This window comes from Macaca nemestrina, chromosome 17 (assembly GCF_043159975.1).
Source record: "Macaca nemestrina isolate mMacNem1 chromosome 17, mMacNem.hap1, whole genome shotgun sequence".
NCBI classification, from domain to species: domain Eukaryota; kingdom Metazoa; phylum Chordata; class Mammalia; order Primates; family Cercopithecidae; genus Macaca; species Macaca nemestrina.
In genome coordinates this window covers 19524449-19550294 of record NC_092141.1, presented here as the reverse complement: position 1 = coordinate 19550294, position 25846 = coordinate 19524449, and the positions used below count along the sequence as shown (strand labels likewise).

Below are 25846 nucleotides of genomic sequence, written 5' to 3'. Positions count from 1 at the left end.
CGTGAATCCGGGAGGCAGAGGTTGCAGTGAGCCGAGATCACGCCACTGCACTGCAGCCTGGGTGACAGAGCGAGACTCCGTCTCAAAAAAAAAAAAAAAAAAAAATTTGTATTTTTAGTAGAGGCGAGGTTTCACAATGTTGACCAACCTCAACATTGGCTGGTCTCAACCAACCTCAGCTGATCCACCCTCCTTGACTTCCCAAAGTGCCAGGATTACGGGCATGAGCCACCACACCCACGGAGGGAGGTTTTCTCTTTCTACTCGGGTGTTCAGTACACAGTGCTCTGTCCCACACCCTGGCTTCTATTCCCCTGTTGCTCAGGTATCCTGAGGCTTTCTGGATGTGTTGGGTCATTCTCGCATTGCTATAAAGGAATACCTGAGGCTGGGCAATTTATTGGATTGCTGCAAAAATAATTGCAGTTTCTGTTATTTTTTTTTTTTAATGCTAAAGCTGCAATTACTTTTGCATCAACCTAATATAAAGAAAAGAGGTTTAATTGGCTCATGGCCAATTAAAAAACATGGCACCAACATTTGCCCAGCTTCTGGGGAGGACTCAGAGCTTTTACTCATGATGGAAGGGGAAGTGGAAGCAGCATGTCACATGGGAAGAGCGGAAGCAGAGAGAGCCGCACACTTAAACAACCAGACCTCGGGGGAACTCACTATCACGAGGCCAGCACCAAGCCACGAGGAATTTGCCCCCATGACCCAAGTGCCTCCCACCAAGCCCCACCTCCAACATTGGGGATTACATCTCAACATGAGGTTTGGGCAGGGACAAACATCCAAACTATATCATTCTGCCCCGGCCCCTCCAAATCTTATGTCCTTCTCACATTGCAAAATACAATCATGTCTTCCCAATAGTCTCCCAAAGTCTTTTTTTTTTTTTTTTTTTTTTTTTTTTTTGAGACGGGGCCTCACTCTGTCGCCCAGGCCAGAGTGCAGTGGTGCTATCGTGGCTCACTGCAAACTCTGCCTCCTGGGTTCAAGTGATTCTCATGTCTCAGCCATCCGAGTAGCTGGGATTACAGGCATGCGCCACCGTGTCTGGCTAATTTTTGTATTTTTAGTAGAGGCGGGGTTTCACCGTGTTGGTCAGGCTGGTTTTGAACTCCTGGCCTCAAGTGATCTGCCTGTCTCGGCCTCCTGAAGTGCTGGGATTACAGGCGTGAGCCACCAGGCCTGGCCTCAATAGTCTCCCAAAGTCTTTTTTTTTTTTTTTTTGAAACGGAGTCTTGCTCTGTCGCCTAGGCTGGAGTGCAGTGGCACAATCTCGGCTCACAGAAAGCTCCGCCTCCCGGGTTCAGGCCATTCTCCAGCCTCAGCTTCCCGCATAGCTGGGACTACAGGCGCCCGCCACCATGCCCGGCTAATTTTTTTGTATTTTTAGTAGAGACAGAGTTTCACTGTGTTAGCCAGGATGGAAGTGTCCCAAAGTCTTAACTCATTCCAGCATTAACACAAAAGTCCCACGTCCAGGTTCAGAGTTTCATGTGAGACCAGCCTGGACAGCATAGCAAAACTTCATCTGTCTCTCTCTTTGCCTCTCTCTCTCTCTCTCTCTCTCTCTCTCTCTCTCTCTCTCTCTCTCTATATATATATATATATATATATATATATATGTTTGTGTGTGTGTGTGTGTATATATATATGTAAATATATGATCTCGGTATGGTGGTGTGCACCTGTGGTCCCAGCTACTTAGATGGCTGAGATGGGAGGATCATTTGAACCTGGGAGGTGGAGGTTGCAGTAAGCCAAGATCACACCACTGCACTCCAGCCTGGACAACAGAACAAGACCCTGTCTCAAAAAACGAAACAAACAAACAAACAAAACAAGACAAAACAAAAAAAACCTTAAAGCTGCAATGAAAACTTATATCCCTTTTGAATATAAGTTTTAAATGTAAGTCATCTCCTTCTTCTATCTATAAACCTGTAAAATCAAAACGAGTTATTTACTTCCAAGATACAATGGGGATGTGGGCATTGGGTAAACATTCCTCCTGTTCCAAAAGGGAGAAATTGGCCCAAAGAAAAGGACTACAGGCCCCATGCAAGTCAGAAACTCAGTAGGACAGTCATTAAATCTTAAAGCTCCAGGCTGGGCATGGTGGCTCGTGCCTATAATCCTAGCACTTTGAGAGGCCGAGCAGGTGGATCACTTGAGCTCGGGAGTTTGAGACCAGCCTGGACAGCATGGCAAAACTTAATCTCTCTCTCTCTCTCTCTCTCTCTCTCTCTCTCTCTCTCTCTCTCTCTCTCTCTCTGTGTGTGTGTGTGTGTGTGTGTGTGTGTGTGCATATAAAATCTGGGTATGGTGGTGTGCACCTGTGGTCCCAGCTACTCAGACGGCTGAGGTGGGAGGATTGTTTGAGCCTGGGAGGTGGAGGTTGTAGTAAGCCAAAATCACACCACTGCACTCCAGCCTGGACAACAGAACAAGACTCTGTCTCAAAAAACAAAAACAAAAACAAAAAACAAAAAAACCTTAAAGCTCCAAAATAATCTCCTTTGACTCCATGTCCCACATACATCCAGGCACATTGGCATGAGGTCTGGACTCCCAAGGCTTGGGGCAGCTCTACCCTTGTGGTTTTGCAAGGTTCAGCTCCTGTCACTCCTGTTACAGCTTTTCTGGGCACAAGGGTACAAGCTGCCAGTGGCTCTACCATTCCAGGGCCTGGAGGACATTAGCCCCCTTCCCACAGCTCCACTAAACAGTGCCCCAGTGGGGACTTTTGTGTGTGGGGCCTCCAATCCCACATTTCCATTCCACCTCTTTGGAGGTTTTCTCTTTCTACTCAGGTGTTGGCCACATGGTGCTCTGTCCCACACCCTGGCTTCTATTCCCTTGTTGGTCAAACATCCTGAGGCTTACTGAATGTGTTAGGCCATTCTTGCACTGCGATAAAGGAATACCTGAGGCTGGGCAATACTGTGCTAGTAGAGATTCTGAGGGCTCCAGCCCTGCTGTAGTCTTCTGCTTGGGCACCCAGGCTTTCTCATACATCCTCTGAAATCTAGGGGGAAGCTGCCAAGCCTCATTCACTGTTGTACTCTGCAAACCTACAGGCTTAACACCACATGGAAACCACCAAGGCTTATGGCTTGCACCCTCTGTGGCTGTGGTCCAAGCTGTCCCTAGGGCCCTTTGAGCCGTGGTTAGAGCTGAACCCTCCCTAAGTGCACAGGGCACACTTCAGGCTGGGCCCACAAAACCATTCTTTCTTTCTTTCTAGGCCTCTGCACCTGTGATGGGAGCAGTTTCCTTAAAGGTCTGTGAAATGCCTTTGAGGCCCCTTTCCCATTGTCTTGGCTGTTAATTAGCACTTGGCTTCCTTTTAGTTATGCAAATCTCTCTAGCAAACGGTTTCTCTGCAGCCTGCTTTAATTCTTCCCCTGATGGTACTTTTACTTTTTCTGCCACATGGTCAAGCTGCAAAATTTCCAAACTTTATGCTCTGCTTCCCTTGTGAATGCAAGTTTTAAATATAAGTCACAATGGGCCATCTGTGACATCATGCTGGGGCTGCTTGCCCACTTGACTCCCTCTAGGGAAGTCCTCCCAGCTGCCCAGAGTCATCCTCCTCCATCCCACTGACCTTCCACCCCTGACCAATCAGGAGATGTTTCCAGTTTATTGGTGAATTTATTAGGGCTCAGAGAGGATGACCTACCCAAGGTCATACTGCCAACTGGATGTAGGACAGGTCTCTGAACCCAGTGTGTCCCTGCCCAGAAAGCAGCAGGGATCACAGGAGCCCAGCAGAGGTCTGCCCCCTTGGACCCCACCTCTTACATATTGAGTGTGGTTTCCACGGTGATGGTAAACAAGCCTCGAGCCCTTAATTCCTCAATTTGTTCACTATTTATTTTCCATAAGTGTGGCAAACATTTCTCTCAGTTGATCTTTTGTGAGTCTTCATTACAGTGGATTCTTATGTTTTATTTTTCTATTTCTCGGTTTTGACTTTCATTTTGGCAGCAAATAATTATTTTTATTAAGTCCCATTTAGGGTGACTTTTATTTTATTTTATTTTATTTATTTATTTATTTATTTTTTTGAGACGGAGTCTCGCTCTGCAGCCCAGGCTGCAGTGCAGTGGCCGGATCTCGGCTCACTGCAAGCTCCGCTTCCCGGGTTTACGCCATTCTCCTGTCTCAGCCTCCCGAGTAGCTGGGACTACAGGCGCCCGCCACCTCGCCCGGCTAGTTTTTTGTATTTTTTAGTAGAGACGGGGTTTCACCGTGTCAGCCAGGATGGTCTCGATCTCCTGACCTCGTGATCCGCCCGTCTCGGCCTCCCAAAGTGCTGGGATTACAGGCTTGAGCCACCGTGCCTGGCTAGGGTGACTTTTATTAAAGGAAAAATAGAAAGTGATAATCTTATCCTACAGGGCCTTGTGTCTCCCTCAGAATTTACAGCTGGGTGTGTCACATCAAAAATGAAAATAAAGACAGGCACAGTGGCTCACGCTTGTAATCCCAGCACTTTGGGAGGCTGAGACAGGCAGATCGCTTGAGCCCAGGGGTGTGAGACCAGCCTGGGCCACATGGGGAGACCCCATCTCTACAAAAAATACAAAAATTAGCCAGGCACGGCAGCACACACCTGTAGTTCCAGCTACTTGGGAGGCTGAGGTGGGAGGTTTCCTTGAGGCCAGGAGGTCAAGGTTGCAGTGTTCACACCACTGCACTCCAGCCTGGGTGACAGAGTGAGACCTTGTCTCAAAAAAAGAGATAAATTTTTTAAAATTAAGGTTATGGGAAGAACACTTCCTTAAATAATACCCTTTAATACCTATTGTTCATAATGTCAGATATGAGCTGACTTAGGAAACAAATTAGAAAGGAAATCTAAGAATGCAGGAAAAGAGGCTCTATATCTCAGAGGTCGACTCTTACTCGCTGAGGCATGTGGAATCTTGTGAGTTTTGGTTCTGAAACTCATTCATGGTAGCTGCTACAACAGCAAGTAAACATCACCCCACAGAGTGAATAAATAATTAAAGAGAATTGCAAAGTATGCTCTACTGGAGAACCTGAACCCTTTCTATGTCCCCTAAGGGATTTTTTTTTTTTTTTTTTTGAGACAGAGTCTCGCTCTGTCGCCCAGGCTGGAGTGCAGTGGCTGGATCTCAGCTCACTGCAAGCTCTGCCTCCTGGGTTCACGCCATTCTCCTGCCTCAGCCTCCCGAGTAGCCGGGACTACAGGCACCCGCCACCACGCCCAGCTAGTTTTTTGTATTTTTTAGTAGAGACGGGGTTTCACGGTATTAGCCAGGATGGTCTCGATCTCCTGACCTCGTGATCCGCCCGTCTCAGCCTCCCAAAGTGCTGGGATTACAGGCTTGAGCCACCGCGCCCGGCCCCCTAAAGGATTTCTTTGAAGGAATCTGTGTATGGCAGGAAAGAGACAGAGTGACAACACAAAGGTTTACAGGCTTTTTCCATAAGTGTTCCTCACCATAAATGACCCACCCAAAGCTCATCCAGCTCCTTCCTTTCCACAACTGATCTGAAGTCACCAGGAAGGAAAATGAGCCAAAATACATAATGGTTACATCCTAAGAAGGGTTATCAAGTTTCTTTGGCACTGGACTACTTGAATTTGAGCCCCCACCTGTCACTGGCCATCATTTGTGGGCTGAGGGCGTGTCTCAGATTCCCACACTCTCATCATCTATGTACAAAGAGGAAGGCAAGGGAGCCCAACTCACAAAGGTTCTGTGAGTTTCATGTGGGGACAATAAAATCGCTCAGAACAATATGTTGACAAAAAGAGTCAAACTCTGTAAAATATTTGAAGAGATTTATTCTGAGCCAAATAGGAGTGACCATGGCCCGTGACACAGCCCTCAGGAGGCCCTGAGAACATGTGTCCCAAGTGGCTGGGGTGTAGCCTGGTTTTATACATTTGAGAGAGGCATGAGACATCAATCAAATACATTTGAGAAATACATTGGCTTGGTCCAGAAAGGCGGGACAATTTGAAGGGGGGTGGGGTTCCAGGCTATAGGTACATTTAAACATTTTGTGGTTGACAATTGGTTGAGTTTGTCTAAAGACCTCGGATTAATAGAAAGGAAATGTTTAGGTTAAGATAAAAGATTGTGGCCGGGCGCGGTGGCTCACACCTGTAATCCCAGCACTTTGGGAGGCCGAGGTGGGCAGATCACCTGAGGTCGGGAGTTTGAGACCAGCCTGACCAATGTGGAGACGGGGTTCCTGTCTCTATTAAAAATACAAAATTAGCTGGGCGTGGTGGCGCATGCCTGTAATTCCAGCTTCTCGGGAGGCTGACGCAAGAGAATCACTTGAACCCAGGAGGTGGAGGTTGCGGTGAGCCGAGATCACGCCACTGCACTCCAGCCTGGGCAAAAAGAGCAAAACTCTGTCAAAAAAAAAAAAAAAAGATAAAGATTGTGGAGACCAAGGTTCTTTTGACATCTCATAGTGGCTGTCCTTAGAGACAACAGATGACAAATGTTTCCCATTCCAACCTTTAAAAATGGTGGTAGAGGCCGGGTGCGGTGGCTCATGCCTGTAATCCCAGCACTTTGGGAGGCCAAGGCGGGCGGATCACGAGGTCAGGAGATAAGACCATCCTTGCTAACACGGTGAAACCCCGTCTCTACTAAAAATACAAAAAAATCAGCCGGATTAGCCGGGCATGGTGGCTGGCGCCTGTAGTCCCAGCTACTTGGGAGGCTGAGGCAGGAGAATGGTGTGAACCTGGGAGGCAGAGCTTGCAGTGAGCCGAGATCATGCCACTGCACTCCAGCCTGGGCGACAGAGCGAGACTCTGTCTCAAAAATAAATAAATAAATAAATAAATAAATAAGTAAATAAAAAGGTGGTAGACTCTCAGCGAATCTCTTCAGAACTGGGAGGGCCTGAAAGAAAAAGATCTAGCTATGTTAATAGATATTCTTTACAGATGCAAGTTTCCCCCCCCACAAAGGATGGCTTTGCAGGGCCATTTCAAGGTATGGCAAATAAACTTGTTTGGGGGTAAAATATTTTGATTTTCTGTTTTGTTATGTAATGTTATGCCAGAGTCAGATTGGAACGTAAGTCACGATGGGTTAAATAAAACCCATTTGATGAGAATTTATGCTTTGTAAGGCATGAATCTCCAGACCCCTTAGACAGGAATTTGGGCAAGATAAGAAAAAAAATCAGAGCTTAGTCCTCAAATACCTGTGCTCTGTGTTAGCTTTTTAAAGACCTATTCCTTTTTTTTTTTTTTTTTTGAGGTGGAGTCTCGCTGTGTCGCCCAGGCTGGAGTGCAGTGGCGCGATCTCGGCTCACTGCAAGCTCCGCCCCCCCCACCCTCCCCAAGTTCACACCATTCTCCTGCCTCAGTCTCCCACGTAGCTGGGACTACAGGTGCCCGCCACTACGCCTGGCTAATTTTTTTGTATTTTTAGTAGAGACGGGGTTTCACTGTGTTAGCCAGTATGGTCTTGATCTCCTGACCGCGTGATCCGCCCATCTCAGTCTCCCAGAGTGCTGGGATTACAGGCCTGAGCCACCGCGCCCAGCCAATTCCATTTTTTAATACAACCCTGAGAGTGGGTCTTAGAGGTACAATTTGCCAAACAAAAGCCCCCTCCCTCTATTCTTTTGCCCCAGTTCTTCATATGGAGGTGCCATTTGTGGCATTCACTCATGTTTGTCCATCTTCCTTTTTTGGTGGTGAGTACCCACTGGCATCACTTGACCAGGCTGCTGCGGCGGGTGTGTGGAATGGGGCAGAGGACTTCCGGAACACCTTGTGGAACATGGGGATGAATGATGAAAACCTGTCCGTAGAGCAGGTTTGCAGTAGGAGGGTGCCAGGCTGCAAGCAGGGGTTACATGAGCCACAACCTTCCCCTGCTAGGCCTGAGTCCTGAAGTCTTCACTCCTGCGTTTGAATGATGAACACGGAGATAATCTGCTTAGCATCCCTCTTTGTCTTGGCTGCCCGCAAGGAAGACATAAAGTCCCGCCCTCCAAGCCTGTAAGTTTCAAGTGGTTTTCATGTAGAGGTGTTTCATGGATTAGGAAAAGGGAGGGACTGCATTCACCCCAGGCTGCCACCGTTTTCTCAAGTACCCTGCAGTTTTGAACACAGCCTAGGGATGGAGTGTTGAAGAAGGCCCTTTAAGGAAACCTGAAGTTTTATCACAAGCTTCAACTGTGCAGGGACTTCAGGCTTCAGAATTTCTGCATTTGAGCCAGGCGTGGTGGCTCACGCCTGTAATCCCAGCACTTTGGGAGGCTGAGGTGGGCAGATCACTTGAGGTCAGGAGTTCAAGACCAGCCTGGCCACCGTGGTGAAACGCCATCTCTACTAAAAATACAAAAATTAGCTGGGCATGGTGGTGGGTGTCTGTAATCCCAGCTACTTGGGAGGTGAGGCAGGAGAATCGCTTGAACCCAGGAGGTGGAGGTTGCAGTGAGCTGAGATTGTGCCACTGCACTCCAACCTGGGTGACAGTGAGACTCCATCTCAAAAAAAAAAAAAAAAAAAAAGATTTTCTGCATTTGAATAGATAAAATCAGCTTGCCAATTTAGGAACAGAGGAAAAGGATTTAATGGTAAATGGTGAACTGCAGAAAACCGTTGTAAACAAAAAATAAAATTCTAAGCCCCCCCAAACACCTGTACAGACCCCTCCCCTTAGCCAAGGGCATTTCAAAGTTAACCTGCAAAACAAGTTCAGGCCATGATGAGAAGGGGGAATCAGACGTGCCTCATTATACCCTCCTCCCTTTTGGAATTCTGGCACAGCTGACCAGCATGAACATCAACAGAGGCCTTAATACTGACAGAACAGACTCTCAAGTCTGACAAGAAACATTTATATTCTATTCTCTCTGAAGCCCTCTACCTGGAGGCTTCACCTGCATAAAACCTTGGTCTCCAACCACCCCTTACTGTAACACAGACACTCCTTTCTATTGATTCCAGAACTTTGATAATAACTCTTTCAACCAGTGGCCAATCTGCGCTCCGAAGCTTCCTAAACAATATCAAATACAGTCGTCCCTTGATCTATGTGGGGGACTGGTTCCAGAACCAACGGCATATAACCAGATCCCCACATACTCAACTTCCACAGTCAGTCCTGCCAAACCTGCTTGAGGGAAAAGTCAACCTTCTCTGTATATGTGGGCTTTTCATCCCCTGAATACTGTATTTTTCATCCTCATTCAGTTGAAAAAGAGCTGCACGTAAGTGGACTCATGCCGTTCAAACCTGTGTTGTCTGACGGTCAACTGTGCAGCATTGTCACCACTGAGTAGCCGCAGGGGAGGATAGATCTCCCTCCACAGACTGATTTTGTTTTCCCGAGAACCAGGACCCTCTCCTGCCTCCAGTCACATTGAAACTGGCTTAGAAAAAATTGTAACAGTGAGAAAATTGTGGCAGACGGGGAGATCTGATCTAGCCAGCCCCGCTCTTGCCTTGAACCTTCAAGCTGCCTTTATTTATTCCTGGGCTTCGGCCAAGCTAACTTTGGGAGACATTTAGTTTCTAGTTTAAATTTTAATAGCCCTTTCCCAAAACTCAACTGCCTTTGTAAAGCTAGTGAGTGACCACCAGGCTAGGAGGAAGAGGAGCCTGGATTCTGCCAAGGAGTACACGTAAACAATCGCCACCATTATTCCAGAGCTCACAAGATACGGAATTTCCCCCATTTACTCCTGCAGATAACATCAGTATTGTGAACCTAAGATTGGCCTTTTGAGATATCTTTTCAGGATTTTTGCATGTCTGACACCAATGGCTCCACCTGGACCCACCAGGACCTGCTGGCTGCTCCTGTGGTCCCACCCAGAAGTGATTCAGTGTAAGAGGATGGCTTCGATCCCCTGAGTTCATCTCCCACCCAATCAATCAGCACTTCCTGTACCCTAGCCCCCAAACATCTGTGCAGACCCCTCCAAACTACTTTTGAAAGACCCCTACCCTATGAGCCTTCAAGGAGACTGATCTTCTGTTTGTTTGTTTTTATTTTTTGAGACAGAGTCTCTCTCTGTCGGCCAGGCTGGAGTGCAGTGGCACCATCTCGGCTCACTGCAACCTCCGCCTTCTGGGTTCAAGCGATTCTCACGCCTCAGCCTCCCAAGTAGCTGGGATTACAGGCACCCACAACCATGCCCGGGTAATGTTTGTGTTTTTAAAAAAGAGACGGGGTTTCACCATGTTGGACAGGCTGGTCTCGAACTCCTGACCTGTACTCAAGTGATCCGCCCACCTTGACCTTCCAAAGTGCTGGGATTACAGGTGTGAGTTACCATGCCCAGCCCAAGGAGATTGATTTGAGTGATAACTGTCTCCCACGTGTCAAGAGCAGCCTCACGTCCGTTCAACTCTTTCTTTACTGCAGTGCCATGGTCTCGTTCGTGCAGTGACCAGGAGGAACCCATTGGGCAGCGACAGCATCATGTGAGCAGAGAGGGAAGGTTCTCATTCCAGCCAGAGTGGGAGCGCTTGGGGACCTCATCACACATGTTTATAAATGGTACCCTAAATGAGTGACTGAGGCAAGTCTCAACGATTCGAGGTTTAGTAAGCCAGAGTTTGAGGACACATCTGAGGAAAAACTCAAGCCAGAGATGCACCTGTGGCTGTTTTTTGTGGAGACATTTTCAGGAGCCTCCGTATGTATATATTTCCTTAAAATGGGGGAGACATATAGGAAAAGGGGCGGGTAGGCGGTAAGGCAAATGTTACATTCCTGTGAGACTTTAGTTACTGCCCAGTAAACCTACATTTTACATCAGATAAGGTGAGTGTTTGGAGGAAGAAGGGAGTAAAGGAGGTCTCAATTATGCTGGTGTCTCTTGGTAGGGGAAGGACTGGTTGATCTCATGTCGACTTTGTTCTGTCCCTCGGAAGGTAAGTTTGTAATGGACATTGTCAGTGTGGAATGCAACAGACTTTAGTTTGAGGAGCTGGACTTGGATTGCACATCTCAAGTCCTTATTTATGGGCAGATAGACATCTTGAAAGGTGTGTGAAAGGAAAATAAATCTTGAGATTCCCAAACTCACTCAGCCAGAGGGAAAAGTCAAGCTGGGAACCGGCTCATGCAAACCTGCCTCCCATTTTGGGTGCTAAAGAAGATGGCTGCAAAGATGAAAAGCTACATACCTCCCTCACATTTTAGGGTAAAGATCCTTATGGGCCACAAGATCTTTACCCTAAAATGTTTCTGCTGCAGTGCACCATGGCAATGTAAATTGATAGCTTATCTTCACAGGTGCCGGGACATACGACAGAGCCCAGAGTCATGCTTCTGCCAGTCCGAGGCAAATGTGTATCTGACTATTTCCTCTGCCCTATTGTCTATGGTGTCTTATGTAAAAATTCAAATTCACTGAGCCAGACAAAGGCATAAATGACTGGTTTCCCCTGCCCCGCTGTCACATGAAAATTGTGTATTTCTCAATATTCCCCCCATTCCCCTTTAAATATTGAAGCCACCAAAATTATCTTCAGAGAAAGGCATAGACCTGTCTCTGGGAGTGCCTCCTTAACTTTGGCAAATAAGCCTCCCAAAATGATTGAGATTTGCCTGGGTTATTTTCCTCGATTGACAGTTTCAAGGCCAGCAAAGAGTTTACTGATGAGTGCTTTGTGGGGGCTGCCATCTGGAGATGCCTGAGGCCTTTCCGTGGGGGTCTAGCTAATGCCTAATGCTTTGACACAAGGTTGTGAACCAACAGCAATTCATTTGGAAGAGGGTGTTGCCAGTGACTCAGCCTCCAGGCTTCACTTTCCCTTTGGCAGAAGGCGTTGAGTGGTCCTGAGATTTTTTATTTCCTCGTGTAAAGACCTACTAAAAGCAAAAGCGTCTTCAGGACCCACATTCACTTGGCGTTTCAGGCAAGGTGGCTGTGGAGAGGTGTCTGGAGATGAAACTCATTGCTGAGTCCACACTCCCAGGGAGCTCTTCTTCAACCTTTCCACTCTGACCCTGGCTGATCACCTCTCATCGAGAAAAGTGCAGGGGTTGCCAGGCATTTGAAGAGCACAGTTCTAAAGTTCCTGGTTGCTTCTTTGGCAGAGGGTCTGGGTACCACAGCTGTTTGCTAACAGCCAAGTTCCCTGCATTTTGAAAATCTGGGGATGCTGTCCCACGGTTAGCAGGGGCCGTGCTGAGAGGCAGGAGATCGGAACTCAGTTTGTGTATTTCTGCATTAAATTGGGACGTGCACTTCACTTGGATCCCTGTATGGCTTGTCTGACGTCACCTGAATAAATCCCAGCAGTTAGAAGGATGGTGACACCCTGCGTTCCTGTTCATCCTGAAAGTGAAAATCAAGTGCACTTTCACCCTTTTGTTCCAGGGGAAGTTCTGTCCACCCTGGCCTGCTTTGGGACAGCCGTGGACCTCAGAGCTGGTGGGGAAAGTTCCTGGAGGTCAGGATGCTCTCGTTGGTCACTGGAGAAAACCACAGGAGTAGCAGACTCCTCTGTCTCCTCACCAGGCCAGACCACACTCAGTCTCTGGGGTCTTTCCCCAAGATCCTGCCAAGCACATTCCCTTGGCTGAGGTTTTGCTGGAGACTGGGGCTCCCTGGGCAGCCACAAGGCCCACAGCAGCTGGGGCATCCATGGGAAGGGCCCAGCTCCTGTCCACAGCCACAGTCCCTGAACCCAGCAACCCCATGACACTGCAGGACCCTTTCTCCCACTAGGGTCCTACATCCACCCTTCCTTGGGGGCTGGAGGCTGGAGACATCTAAGGTCCGGGGGATCCTGGGTGAGGATGGGAAGGTTAATCACCTTATCTAAGTGTGTTAGTTCACATGGCTTCACTATAAAGAAATATCTGAGGCTGGGGAATTTCTATAGAAGAGGGTTATTTGGCTCATGGTTCTGCAGGCTGTACAAGAAGCATGGCACCAGCACCTGCTTCTGGTGAGGCCTCAGGGAGCTTCCAATCATGGCCAAAGGCAAAGGGGAGCCACTGTGTCACATGTGAGAGAAGGAGCAAGAAATGGCAGGCTGTCTAAACCACCAGCTCTCATGTGAACTAATAGACTGAGAACTCACTCATCACTGCAGGAAGGGCACCAAGCCACTCATAAGAGATCTACTCCCATGGCCCAAAAACCTCCCACCAGATCCCACCTTCAGCACTGGAGATCATATTTCCACACGTGATTTGGAGGGGACAGATATCCGAACCATATCACCAGTCAAGAGTACCTGACCCAGCCCTTAGAGCCAATTTTTATCCCCAAGTAAGTGATTGGCTCGATGACTTCCCTTACCTACTTTGTCCGGAGACCGTTCACCAGAGAGACCTGCTGGGATATGGGTCGCGGAGATTTACACCCTCTTCTCCGGATTCTCAAGGGCCACTAGAAGTCTCCAGAACTGTGAACTTATTCTAGTATGCCCTGCACTTCACAAGAAAAAGAGAGCTCTCCCTGGGCTCCCGCCGGCCCCTCCAGGATACGGCACTGGAGGAGGCAGCTTGGTGTTTCCTATCTCCGCCACACTGGATTTGGGAATCCGAACCCGACTCCCGTTCTATCACTGACGGCGATGGAGGCCAATGCCTGCTCCTTTGGAATGGTGCTCGCCTGTCTGAGGACCGACTGACCCATCTTAAACCGCTGTTCATATGGAATCCTCCACTTTGGCCTTCAAAGCGCTCATTTGAGTATTTACTACTGCCACCAAGATCTGCACCTGCCATGGTGCCACCTGGACCCACCCCTAGGCTTGCAGGCACACCACAGTGGCCCTTCGGCTGGTCCCAGCCACTGCGTGTGTGCGTGTCCCTGTGTGTGCATGTCTGCATGTTAAGAAGGTAGACAGAATGTTAAGCATTCTTAAAAAGATTTTCAAGATTTTGTTTAAAGGCAAAGAACTGTAGAATCTTTTTTTAAACTATGTATTTGTGCATTTTTCGGTGTGTTAAATAAATGGAATGATATCAGAATCATATAAACAAAAATGCTAACATTTAACATCTCTGGAAAGGGTTATAGAATTCTGGGAGGTAAACTTTCAGTCTTCCAAACGTCTGTCCATTAATTGTTCGTTTACTTATTTTTTTGAGACAGAGTCTCTGTCACCCAGGCTAGAGTGCAGTGCTGTGATAATAGCTCATGGCAGCTTTGCTCTCCTGGGCATAAGTGATCCTCCTGCCTTAGCCTCCCGAGTAGCTGGGACTACAGGTGCGCATCACCATTCCTGGATTTTTTTTTTTTTTTTTTTTTGAGACGGAGTCTCACGCTCTTGCCCAGGCTGGAGTGCAGTGGCGCGATCTCGGCTCACTGCAAGCTCCGCCTCCTGGGTTCACGCCATTCTCCTGCCTCAGCCTCCTGAGTAGCTAGGACTACAGGCGCCCGCCACCGCGCCCGGCTAATTTTTTGTATTTTTAGTAGAGACGGGGTTTCACTGTGGTCTCGATCTCCTGACCTTGTGATCCGCCCGCCTCGGCCTCCCAAAGTGCTGGGATTACAGGCTTGAGCCACCGCGCCCGGCCGATATTTTTAAATTATTATTATTTTTAGTAGAGACAGGGTCTCATTATCTTGCCCAGGTTGGGCTTGATACTCCTGAGCTCAAGCAATCCTTCCACCTCAGCCTCCCAAAGTGTTGGGATTACAGGCATATACTATTGCACTCCGTCTGTCCATTTATTGTTTTGTTGTTGTTATTGTTCTGTTTTTATTTGTTTGTTTTTCTCACTATTGGAGATAGAAATTTTTAAATTAATTGTTAATAGAAAAATATGCATTTGCATTATCTGTGTTAGAGAAAGTTGCCCCAGATAGTGTTCCATGGAGCCAGTGCCTAGAAGACCACATCTTTTATCTTGCCTCCTTTATGTCCTTTATGTTTAATCCAGTGATGAAACAATCCACTAGCAACGGGCAAGTCCTCAATTTTCAGAGGTATTTGTAACTGCGCACAAGCACGGGACTGATTTTTCCGACACCAATTTGCCTGTTATTTCCCTCCCAGTTGGATCTGTTTTCTTTTTCTTTCTTTCTTTTCTTTTTTTTTTTTTTTTCTGGAGACGGAGTTTCACTCTGTCGCCCAGGCTAGAGTGCAATGGCGCAATCTTGGCTCAATGCAACCTCCGACTCCTGGGTTCTAGCAATTCTCCTACCTCAGCCTCCTGAGTAGCTGGGATTACAGGTCTGCACCACCACACCTCGCTAATTTTTGTATTATTAGTAGAGATAGGGTTTCACCATGTTGGCCAGGCTGGTCTCAAACTCCTGACCTTAGGTGATCCACTCACTTCGGCCTCCCAAAGGACTGGCATTATGGGTATGAGCCACCTCACCCAGCCAAATCTGTTTTCTTTTTCTTTTTTCTTTTTATTTTGAAACACAGTCTCACTCTGTGGCCCAGGCTAGAGTGCAGTGGTGGGTGCAGTGGTGCAATCTTGGCTCACTGCAACCTCTGCCTCCCAGGTTCGAGCGATTCTCCTGCCTCAGCCTCGCGCGCCTGCCACTATGCCTGGCTAATTTTTGTATTTTTAGTAGAGACGGGGTTTCACTATATTGGCCAGGCTAGTGTCGAAACTCTGTCCTTGTGATCCGCCTGCCTCAGCCTCCAAAGTGCTGGGATTACAGGCGTGAGCCACTGTGCCTGGCCTCTGTTTTCTTCTGTAGTTTCACTACCATCCTTTGTGGTGAGTTGGGTGAGTGTTAGCCCAGGGTGGAACCTAGTTTTGTTTTGTTTCTCTTGCATCTGAACAACATTTGGTCTCGATTTCAGAATGATCACGTTGCAGAGCAGGCCCCCCAAATGTAAAACTAGGGGGAAGAGAAATCACAAGTCCACTAAGCCTGGGCAGTGGTCTTAGGTTCAGAATATGGTGTCTTAAACACTCCTGCAGACCCTGGTCCTTTATTGTTGCATCTGACTGAGGCTACTACGATTGTTGCTACTGATAAAATGAAATGTACATTTGATGTATATAGTCAGATTGCCCTACAAAATGGCTTTACAGATTTGCTCTCCAGTCAGCGTGGTGTGAGAGTGCCTGAGACTCTATCCCCTTCTCAAGGCCTGTGGTGTGACTGGGAATAGAAATGATGGCTCTGAAATTTAAACCCAACAGAAGCTTCCTAAGGCTGCTGTAACAAAACCCCACAAACTGTGTGGCTTAAAATAAACAGAAGCTTATTCTCTCACAATTCTGGAGGCCTGCAATCCCAGATCAAGGTGGCAGTGGGGGTATTTTTTCTAGAAGCTGTGAGGGAGGGTCTGTTCTGTGCCTCTCTCCTAGTTTCTGGTGGGTGCCAGCAATATTTGGCGTACCTTGTCATGCAGACACATCTCTCCAATCTCTGCCTCCATCTTCACAAGGCATCTCCCTCTGTGTCTGTGTCTCAAATCTCCTTCTTTCTTTCACAAGGACACCAGTCAGGGGACTTACGGCCCACCTTAAGTCCAGTATGACATCATTAGAGATCCTTAGCTTAGTTACACCTGCAAAGATGTTTCATTTGCAAATGAAGTCACATTCTGAGGATCCTGGTAGACAGAACCTGGAGGAACACTGCTCAATCCACTACAGATTCATCTCTTGCTTACAGATTTTCTGGCTCTCTGATTGCTGCTTTGTTATTAAGGACTTTGACACTGGGTATATCCAATAGCCTTCCTGATCTTTAGTTTTCTCACTAGTTCAAGGAGGTGTAATCTTTGGTCTGTTGTTCTTTCCTAAAAGCACTGTAAATGCAAAGTGACCCGCAAACACAGAAGGAGATAAGAAACCAAAGAACAAGGCAGACAAATCCAGTTTGTCAGTAAAGGGTGATTTATTAGGAAACTTACAGACAGAAGTGTCGTCTTCCATGGCCACAAGACAGGCAGATCTGCGTACTGCAACCCCTGAGACCCAGGGCTTATGTCTCGGGAGGAAAGTCTACGTGCTCCGGAAGGAATGTGTAGACAGCTGAAAGAATGCTGTGGGTGTCATGGCTTATGATGTATGCAACAACATCAAGGGTTGATTTGGAAGAGAGGCAAAACTTACAGTAAATAGAGATTTCTACATAAAGAATAATACATCAACTAGACATCTTGGAGTCATTCCCAGACTCGAGGTTAGTCAGGAGTCACATGGTGGATTAGCATCTGAAATAGAGTCACTGTTGTCCCCACAGCTGCTGTGGTTTTACAGCAGCAGATCAGAAAAAGGTCCCCTTCAAACCTCGTGTTGAAATTTAGATCCCCAATGCGGCAATTTTGGGAGATGGGCCCTGGTGGGAGGGGTTTCAGTCATGGGGGTGGATCTCTCATGAATGAATTAATGTCCTCCCATTAGTTCACAAGAGAGCTGGTTGTTAAAAGGAGCCGGGGCCAATGTGATGGTTCCCATCTCTAATCTCAACACTTTAGGATTCCAAGACAGGAGGATTGCTTGAGGCCAGGTATTCAAGACCAGCTTGGGCAACATAGACATTGCAACATCCCTGTCTTTACCAAAAAAAGAAAAAATTAGCCAGGCATGGTGGCATGCACCTATGGGCCTAGTTACTCAAGAGGCTGAGGTGAGAGGATAGCTTGAGGCCAGGAGTTCAAGGTTACTGTGAGCTATGATTGCATCACTGCACTCCAGCCTGGGTGACAGATCAAGATCATGTCTCAAACAAAGAAACAAACAAACCAGCCTGGGACCTCCTCCCCGCTTGGCTTCCTCCTTCAGCATGTGTGATCTCTTTGCACATGCCGATTCTCCTTTCACTTTCCACCTTGAGCTGAAGCAGCCTGAGACCCTCACCGGATGCCCAATCTTGAACTTTCCAGCCATTAGAACTGCAAGCCAAATAAACCTCTTTTCTTCATAAACTACCTAGTCTCCAGTATTCTGTTAGAGTAACACAAAACAAAGACCTCTGCCTCACTCATTCAACCTTTCATTACATCTATTTGTGTTGAACACCTTTTTGACACCCAGTTCGGTACATCTTTTGACCCGATATGATCTTTTGGAGTAAAGAATAGAGGAACTGGGGTGACATCAGCAAGATGGCAGAATAGGAAGCCCCCACGCTTGTTTCCTTCACAGAGACACTGACTTAACAACAATATATAGACCAAAATACCTTTATGAGAACTCTGGAAACCAGTGAGGAAGTTGCAGTACCCCAAGGCAAGACCAAGCCAAGAACAGTGCACTGAAATCAGTAAGAAAAACCATTTCACTTTATCTGCAATTGTCCCTCTCCCAAGCTAGCACAGCTCAGTTTGTCTCAGAGCTTCTCCCTTAGGTTAGAGGGAGGAGAGAGAAGAGTGCCCAGTGTTTCAGCTTTTCGGAGGGTTGCCCAGAAAACTAGTTTCTGTCTTACTTGACCCAGGGCGCTAATGGAACCAGAATAGTTTGGATGCCTGGAGGATGCTGAAAGCAAGGGAGAACGGAGTGGCCTACTCTGGCACCAGAGGGCCTGAAGTGCTGCACACAGAGGATGGCATGACCCAGGGTAACTGGGAGAAGGTGCTCAACTCATAGGTCTTCCCTTGGCAGGGAGGTAGAAGAGTGGGCTGTTTGGCCGGCTCTCCATCTTTTCAGAGAGCTGCTCCAAGGACTGGTGAGTGTCTCATCTGATCTGGGAGAGGTGATAGAGAACCAGCATACTTTGGATGGGGCCTCTGAAAACAAAGGAGAGGAGAGTGGCTTGCTGCTGTGGCACCAGGGAACCTGCAGTTCTAGAGACAGACACCAGAGGGAGGCAAAGATTATGATCTTCTGAAAAAGAAACTGGCAAACCTCTCTAATTGGAAAAGTACAGGCAAAGCTCAGAGGAATTGCGTCCTCCTAGAAAGATTTCAGAGGCCCCCAGAATCTCTAGGTGTGGCTGATTGGTGAACAGAATTCCCTGTACAAACCCAATCCATAAAGACTGAGAGAGGAGGCTATTTTTTCAAATGCATACAACTCAACAACAAAAAATACCACAAGCCACGCAATAAAGCAGGGAAATATGACTGCTTTAGGAACAAAATAAATCTCTAGAAACCACCTCCGAAGAAATGGAGAACAAAATAGGAAAATAGGAACAAAATACAACACAATAGGAAAACGGAGAACAAAATAGGAAAATAGGAACAAAATAAATCTCTAGAAACCACCTCCGAAGAAATGGAGATCTATAAATTATTGGATTAATAATTCAAAACAATTGTCTTAAAGAAACACAGTGACTTTCAAGAGGACACAGATAATTAAATGAAATTTTTTAAAATGTATGAACAAGATGAGAAAATCAACAAAGATATAGAATGATAAAAAAAGAAAGAAGCAGAAAATTTTGAGCTGAAGAATATAACAACTGAATTGAAAAATTCACTAAAAAAGTTCAAAAGCAGACTTGATCAAACAAAATAGCTAGTGGACTAACAACAGGTCATTTGAATTTTTGAGTCAGGGAGCAAAAAGAAGAAAAAATGAAGAAAAGTGAGGATAGCCTGAGAGATTTATGGGACATCATCAAGCAGATCAACACACACATTAAAGGCATTCCAGAAAGAGAAGAAAGAGAACTTATTCAAAGAAATAATGGTTGAAAACTTCCCAAATCTGACAAAGGAAGTGGACATCCAAATTCAACAATCTCAAAACAAATATTAGTAAATTAGTAAGACGATTAGTAAGATGAACTCAAAGAGGCCCATACAGAGAGACATGTTATAATCAAACTATTATCTTCAAAAGAGCAAGGGAAGGGACTCATGATGTACAAGGGAGCTCCCATTAGAGTATAAGTAGATTTCTCCACAGAAATTATATAGGCAAGAAGGGGAAGGGATGATATGTTCAACATGCTCAGAGAAGAAAAGCTATCAACCAAGAATACTATGACTGGCAAGACTGTCCTTCAAAACTGAAGGAGAAATACACACCTAACAGCAGAGCACCCAAATGTATGAAGCAACATTGACAGAATTAATTGAGAGAAAGTGGAATGGTGGTTGTGAGGGACTGAGGGGAGGAATGAATGGGGAGTTACTGTTTAACAGGTACAGAGTTTCAGTTTTGTAAGATGAAAAAAATTCTGGAGATGAATGATTGTGATGGTGGCACAATAATGTGAATGTACTTAATGCCATTGAGCTGTATACATAAAAATGGTTAAAATGGTAAATTTTATTACACTTGTTTTACCATAAGTTAAAAAAAAAATTTAAATTAATAGGCATGGTAAAAGCAAGAAAATATCACACATAATCAGGAGAAAAACCCATCAACATTATAAGATTCATAAGTGACATAAATGGTGGAATTAATAGACATGACATAGAAATAGGTATCATAAATATGGTCTGCATGCTCAAGAATGTGGAAGGTGAGGAGATAAACAGAAGATACCTTTAAAAGAAAGATTAGATGGAATTAACAGCAGAGTAGGTATTTGTATTAGTTTATTCTCACATTGCTATAAAGAACTACCTAAAACTGGGTAATTTATAAGGAAAAGAGGTTTAGGCCAGGTGCAGTGGCTCTTGCCTGTAATCCTAACACTTTGGGAGGCTGAGGTAAGTGGGTCACCTGAGGTCAGGAGTTCGAGATCAGTCTGGCCAACATGGTGAACCTCCATCTCTACTAAAAATACAAAAATTAGCCAGGTGTGATGGCAGATGCCTTTAATCCTAGCTACTCAGGAGGCTGAGGCAGGAGAATCACTTGAACCCAGAGGTGGAGGCTACAGTGAGCCTAGATCGCTCCAGTGCACTCCAGCCTGGGCGACAAGAACAAAACTCCATCTTAAATTAAAAAAAAAAACAAAAAGAAAAGACATTTAATTGACTCACAGTTCCACAGACTGTACAGGAAGCATGTCTGGGGAGGCCTCAGGAACCTTACAATCATGGCAGAAGGTGAAGGGAAATCAGGCACGTCCTACATGGCTGGAGCAGAAGGAAGAGCATGAAGGGGGAGGTGCCACACACTTTGAAACAACCAGGTCTCATAAGAACTCACTATCATGCGAACAGCAAGGGGGAGTCTGCCCCCATGACCCAATCACTCCCCCCTAGGCCCCTCCTCCAACATTGGGGATTACAATTCAACATGAGATTTGGGCAAGGACACAAATGCAAACCGTATTATTCTGACCCTGGCCCCTCCCAAATCTTATGTCCTTCTCACATTTCAAAATGCAATCATACCTTCCCAACAGTCCCCCAAAGTCTTAACTCATCCCAGCATTAACTCAAAAGTCCACAATCCAAAGTCTCATCTGAGATAGGACAAGTTCTTCTGCCTATAAGCCTGTAAAATCAAAGCCAGTTAGTTACTTCCAAGATACAGTTGGGTACAGGCATTGGCTAAATACTCCCTCCCATTCCAAATGGGAGAAATTGGCCAAAATAAAGGGGTTACAGGCCCCATGCAAGTCTGAAACCCAATAGAGCAGTCATTAAATCTTAAAGCTCCAAAATAATCTCATTTGACTCCATGTCTCACATTCAGGGAACACCAATGCAAAGCGTGGGCTCCCAAGACCTTGGGCAGCTCTACCCCTGTAGCTCTGCAGGGTACAGCCCCCTCAGCTACTTTCATGGACTGGAGTTGAGTACCTGTGGCACTCCAGGTGCACAGTGGAAGCTGATGGTAAATCTACCATTCTGGGGAGTGGACCTCTTCTCACAGCTCCACTAAGCAGTGCCCCAGTGGGGACTCTGTGTGGGGGCTCCAACCCCACATTTCCCTCCATATTGCCCTAGTAGAGGTCCTCCATCAGGGCTCCTTCCCTGCAGCAGACTTCTTCCTGGACATCCAGGCTTTTCCATATGTCTTCTCTGAAATCTAGGCAGAGGCTCCCAAGTCTCCACTCTTGCTCTCTGTGCATCCGCCAGCTTAACACCACATGAAAGTTCCTAAGGCTTATGGCTTGCACCCTCTGGATCAGTAGCCTGAGATGTATCTGGGTCCCTTTTAGCCGTGGCTGGAGCTGGAGTAGCTGGGATGCAGGGATCAGTGTCCCTAAGTTGTGTAGGAGAGTGGGGCCCTGGGCCTGGCCCAGGAAATTCTTCCCTTCTAGGCCTCCAGGCCTGTGATGGGTGGGACTGTCACGAAGGTCTCTGAAATTCCTTCCAGGCATTTTCCCCATTGTCTTGGCTATTACTATGGCTCCTCTTATGCACATTTCTGTAGCTGGGTTGAATTTTTCCCTGAATATGGGTTTTTATTTTCTACCACATGGCTGGGCTGCAAACTTTCCAAACTTTTACACTCTGCTTCTCTCTTAAAGATAAGTTCCAGTTCCAGCTCATTTATTTGCTCACAAATATAAGCATAGGGTGCTAGAAGTAGCCAGGTCAAGTCTTGAATGTTTTGCAGCTTATAAATTTCTTCTGCCAGATACCCTATATTAATACTCTCAAGTTCAAAGTTCCACAGATCTCTAGGGCAGGGGCACAATGCCTCCAACCTCTTTGCTAACACATAACAAAAGTGACGTTGCTTCAGTTCCCAATAAGTTCTTCATCTCCATCTGAGACCACCTCAGCCTGGACTTCACTGACCATATCACTATCAGCATTTTGGTCACAACAATTTAACAAGTCTCTAGGAAGTTCCAAACTTTCCTTTATCTTCCTGTCTTCTTCTGAGCTCTCCAAACTGTTCTAACCTCTACCCATTACCCATTTCCAAAGTCACTTCCACATTTTCAGGTATCTTTATAGCAATACTTCACTCCCAGTACCAGTTTTCTGTAGTTGTCCATTCTCACATTGCTATAAAGAACTGCCTGAAACTGTGTAATTCATAAAAAAAAAAAAAAAGGAGGTTTAATTGACTCACAGTTTCATAGGCTGTGCAGGAAGCATAGTGGGGAAGCCTCAGGAAACTTACAATCATGGCAGAAAGTATAGGGGAAGCAGGTGCATCTTACGTGGCTGGAGCAGGAGGAAAAGTGTGAAGGGGAAGGTGCTACACACTTTGAAACAACAATATCTCATGAGAACTCACTATCACAAGAACAGCAAGAGGGAAGTCCACCCCCATGATCCATCACCTGCCACCAGGCCCCTCTTCCAACATTGGGGATTACAATTCGACATGAGATTTGTCCAGGGACACAAATCCAAACCATATAGGTATTAAAGAAAAAAGACCAGAGAAGAAAAGATCAGAGAAAGAATGAAGTACAGATGGAAAAAAATAATCAAGGATTTTTGTGATAATATCAAGTAATCTGATGTACATGTCATTGGAATTTTAGAATGAGAAAGTGTAAAGAATAATGTTCTGAAATTTTTCAAAATTGCTGAAAATTATAAACCAACAGATCCAAGAATCTCAATAAACCTTAAACACAGGAAACATAAAGAAATACACACCATTATGGTTTTTCTATTTTATAATGATTTTAAAAAGTAAAAAAGAAAAAACCACATCACTGCACATCATATCATAATTCCTTTAAATACAAATGGTCTAAAGGCTGTGAACAAAGGCAGATATCATCAGAATGAATAAGAAAAGCAAGACCTAAAATATGCTGTCTATAAGAAACCAAGTTTAAATTTAAAGACAGGTAGTTAAGAGTAACAAAATGAAAAAAAGATACACCACAAAGTCACTAAATAAAACAAACATGGAATAGCCATATTAATATCAGACAAAGTAAATTTCAAAAGGACTATGACTTATGTTAAAGAGAAAAATTTCATAATGCTACATGCAAAAGGAAGATGACATTCTTAAATGTCTATACAACTAAATAACATAATTTCAAAATACATGAAGCAAACCTGATAGAACTACAAGGAGAAACAGACAAATCCACAATTATAGTAACAGATTTCAACATTCCTCTCTCAGTAATTGATGACCAAATAGATATCAAATCTAAGGGACACACTTAAGACTTGGCAGTGCTATTAATCACATTGACCTAATTAATACTTTTCAGACTCCACCCAACAGCAATTAGAATTCTTTTTAACTGTTCCTTCTTTTCTGTGGCTCCCATACAGAGAGACCCTCTGAATGAGGAACGACATATTCTTATTTTCTCCTAATTCTCCTAAAAAATCCACTTGGGAGAGACCTGCTGCACAACTTAAAGACAACTATATTCTGTACTTAGATGAAGTATTTGTCAAGCTCCCTGGAAAAGGGAAGCAAAGGATCCTGACTTGTTTACTCTGCGCCTTCTGGAAGAAAAAAGGGATGAGAGAGAGAGTGGCAGTCTCACACCATGCTGAAAAGCCCTCCGCAACCAACCTAGATCCATGCGTCCCTTTGGGCCCTGAGGAATAATACTGCCGGTTTAATTCAAGATAAAAAACCAACAAAAATGGTTTCCCTAAAGGATATGCCACGATAGCCATATGTGAAACAATATCCTTTGTCCTGAGCTCAGAGAGAATCAAACCCACTATAAAAGAATTTGAAATGCCAGGCGCGGTGGCTCACGCCTGTAATCCCAGCACTTTGGGAGGCCAAGGCGAGCGGATCATGAGGTCAGGAGATCAAGACCATCCTGGCTAACACGGTGAAACCCGTCTCTACTAAAAATACAAAAAAAAAAAAAAAAAAAAAAATTAGCCAGACGTGGTCACGGGCGCCAGTAGTCCCAGCTATTCGGGATCAAAAGGTCAGGAGTTCAAGACCAACTTGACCAACATGGTGAAACCACTTCTCTACTAAAAATACAAAAATTATCGGGGCGTGGTGGCATGCGCCTGTAATCCCAGCTACTCAGGAGGCTGAGGCAGGAGAATTGCTTGAACCCAGGAGGCGGAGGTTGCGGTGAGCCGAGATCACGCCACTGCACTCCAGCCTGGGTGACAGAGCAAGACTCAGTCTCAAAAATAATAAAATAATAATAATAATAATAATAGATGTGAGATATACATTGGTTCAGTCCCGAAAGGTGAGACAACTCAAAGAGGGGGCTTCCAGGTCATAGGTAGATTCAGAGATTTTTTCTAATTGGCAACTGGTTGAAAGAGTTATTATCTAAAGACCTGGAATCCACAGAAGGGAATATCTGGGTTAAGATAAGGGGTTGGGGAAATCAAGGTTCTTATTATGCAGATGATGCCTTTAGGTAGCAGACTTCAGAGAGAATAGCTTGTACATGTTTTTTTATCAGACTTAGAAAGGTGCCAGACTCTTAGTTAATTCTCTCCTGCATCAGGAAAAATACCTGGAAAGGAAAAGGGATTCTCTACTGAATGCAGATTTTCTCCACAAGATACAACTTTGCAGGGCCATTTCAAAATATGTCAAATAAATATATTTTGGGGTAAAATATTTCTATTTCTTTTGGGGCCTGCTATCTATCATGTTGGTATCTTATTGCTACAAAGGGTCTATTTAAATACAAAAATTAGCCAGGCATGGTGGCATGTACCTGTAATCCCAGCTACTCGGGAGGCTGAGGTGGGAGAATTGCTTGAATCTGGGAGGCAGATGGAGGTTGCAGTGAGCCAAAATTGTGCCACCGCACTCCAGCATGGGGGACAGAGTGAGACTCTGTCTCAAAAAAAGAAAAAAAGAGTCTATTTCATTAGTGTTAAGGTCTCTTGTTTTAACATTAATTGTGGTCAGTTGCGCCTGAGTTCCAAGGGAAGAAGGTATAATGAGGCAGGTCGAACCACCCGTTCCCATCATGGCCTGAACTAGTGTTTCAGGTTTATTTTGGAATCTCTTTGGCTGAGAAGAGGGGTCCATTCAGTTGGTTAAGGGGCTTAGAATTTTATTTTTGGTTTACAATCCAATATGTAGATGATGTGCTGATAGCCTAAGAAACTAAAGAGCAATGCCAAACTGATACTTTTGGCTTTGTTAGAATTCCTCACTTCAGAGGGGGTTAAGGCCTTACT

The 25846-nt window shown here is 45.6% G+C and overlaps 1 long non-coding RNA gene across 1 annotated transcript; it reads left to right on the top strand.

Annotated features, from left to right (window-relative positions):
• Nucleotides 1-3573: 3573 nt before the first annotated feature.
• On the top strand, nt 3574-24326 carry LOC139359321 (uncharacterized). The gene is made up of 3 exons (XR_011615252.1): nt 3574-3843; nt 12370-12442; nt 23990-24326. It is a non-coding gene; the product is annotated as an uncharacterized lncRNA (long non-coding RNA).
• The last annotated feature ends 1520 nt before the right edge of the window (nt 24327-25846 follow it).